The following is a 2,500-nucleotide window of genomic DNA, read 5'->3' as shown; positions in this document are numbered from 1 at the left end:
AACGGGCCAAAACTGGCCATTTTTGGCTGCACGAGCGAGCGGCGAGCGGCGGACAGCGAGCGAAGCGAGAGGCAGCACCGTCCCTGCTATACGAAAGCCCCATCCAGCCCTGTGCCACCCGGGGGGTTCCAGGGTGCTGAGATGGCTGACGTTTTGCTCCGCTCTCGACGGTCACCGCGCAATGCAAGAACAGGCCAAAAACTGGCCAAAACGGCCCAAAAACGGGCCAAAACTGGCCATTTTTGGCTGCGCGAGCGAGCGGCGAGCGGCGGACAGCGAGCGAAGCGAGAGGCAGCACCGTCCCTGCTATACGAAAGCCCCATCCAGCCCTGTGCCACCCGGGGGGTTCCAGGGTGCTGAGATGGCTGACGTTTTGCTCCGCTCTCGACGGTCACCGCGCAATGCAAGAACAGGCCAAAAACTGGCCAAAACGGCCCAAAAACGGGCCAAAACTGGCCATTTTTGGCTGCACGAGCGAGCGGCGAGCGGCGGACAGCGAGCGAAGCGAGAGGCAGCACCGTCCCTGCTATACGAAAGCCCCATCCAGCCCTGTGCCACCCGGGGGGTTCCAGGGTGCTGAGATGGCTGACGTTTTGCTCCGCTCTCGACGGTCACCGCGCAATGCAAGAACAGGCCAAAAACTGGCCAAAACGGCCCAAAAACGGGCCAAAACTGGCCATTTTTGGCTGCACGAGCGAGCGGCGAGCGGCGGACAGCGAGCGAAGCGAGAGGCAGCACCGTCCCTGCTATACGAAAGCCCCATCCAGCCCTGTGCCACCCGGGGGGGGTTCCAGGGTGCTGAGATGGCTGACGTTTTGCTCCGCTCTCGACGGTCACCGCGCAATGCAAGAACAGGCCAAAAACTGGCCAAAACGGCCCAAAAACGGGCCAAAACTGGCCATTTTTGGCTGCACGAGCGAGCGGCGAGCGGCGGACAGCGAGCGAAGCGAGAGGCAGCACCGTCCCTGCTATACGAAAGCCCCATCCAGCCCTGTGCCACCCGGGGGGTTCCAGGGTGCTGAGATGGCTGACGTTTTGCTCCGCTCTCGACGGTCACCGCGCAATGCAAGAACAGGCCAAAAACTGGCCAAAACGGCCCAAAAACGGGCCAAAACTGGCCATTTTTGGCTGCGCGAGCGAGCGGCGAGCGGCGGACAGCGAGCGAAGCGAGAGGCAGCACCGTCCCTGCTATACGAAAGCCCCATCCAGCCCTGTGCCACCCGGGGGGTTCCAGGGTGCTGAGATGGCTGACGTTTTGCTCCGCTCTCGACGGTCACCGCGCAATGCAAGAACAGGCCAAAAACTGGCCAAAACGGCCCAAAAACGGGCCAAAACTGGCCATTTTTGGCTGCACGAGCGAGCGGCGAGCGGCGGACAGCGAGCGAAGCGAGAGGCAGCACCGTCCCTGCTATACGAAAGCCCCATCCAGCCCTGTGCCACCCGGGGGGTTCCAGGGTGCTGAGATGGCTGACGTTTTGCTCCGCTCTCGACGGTCACCGCGCAATGCAAGAACAGGCCAAAAACTGGCCAAAACGGCCCAAAAACGGGCCAAAACTGGCCATTTTTGGCTGCGCGAGCGAGCGGCGAGCGGCGGACAGCGAGCGAAGCGAGAGGCAGCACCGTCCCTGCTATATACGAAAGCCCCATCCAGCCCTGTGCCACCCGGGGGGTTCCAGGGTGCTGAGATGGCTGACGTTTTGCTCCGCTCACGACGGTCACCGCACCACGCAAGAACGGACCATAAACAGGCCAAAACAGCCCAAAAACGGGCCAAAACTGGTCATTTTTGGCTGCGCGAGCGAGCGGCGAGCGGCGAACAGCGAGCGAAGCGTGAGGCAGCACCGTCCCTGCTATACGAAAGCCCCATCCAGCCCTGTGCCACCCGGGGGGTTCCAGGGTGCTGAGATGGCTGACGTTTTGCTCCGCTCACGACGGTCACCGCGCCATGCAAGAACGGACCAAAAACAGGCCAAAACAGCCCAAAAACGGGCCAAAACTGGCCATTTTTGGCTGAGCGAGCGAGCGGTGAGCGGCGAACAGCGAGCGAAGCGAGAGGCAGCACCGTCCCTGCTATACGAAAGCCCCATCCAGCCCTGTGCCACCCGGGGGGTTCCAGGGTGCTGAGATGGCTGACGTTTTGCTCCGCTCACGACGGTCGCCGTGCCACGCAAGAACGGACCAAAAACAGGCCAAAACAGCCCAAAAACGGGCCAAAACTGGCCATTTTAGGTTGCGCGAGCGAGCGGCGAGCGGCGAACAGCGAGCGAAGCGTGAGGCAGCACCGTCCCTGCTATACGAAAGCCCCATCCAGCCCTGTGCCACCCGGGGGGTTCCAAGGTGCTGAGATGGCTGACGTTTTGCTCCGCTCACGACGGTCACCGCGCCACGCCAGAACAGACCAAAAACAGGCCAAAACAGCCCAAAAACGGGCCAAAACTGGCCATTTTTGGCTGCGCGAGCGAGCGGCGAGCGGCGAACAGCGAGCGAAGCGAGAAGCAGC

The sequence above is a fragment of the Musa acuminata genome, unplaced genomic scaffold, assembly GCF_036884655.1.
Source record: "Musa acuminata AAA Group cultivar baxijiao unplaced genomic scaffold, Cavendish_Baxijiao_AAA HiC_scaffold_658, whole genome shotgun sequence".
Taxonomy (NCBI): domain Eukaryota; kingdom Viridiplantae; phylum Streptophyta; class Magnoliopsida; order Zingiberales; family Musaceae; genus Musa; species Musa acuminata.
This window is presented reverse-complemented; position numbering follows the sequence as displayed.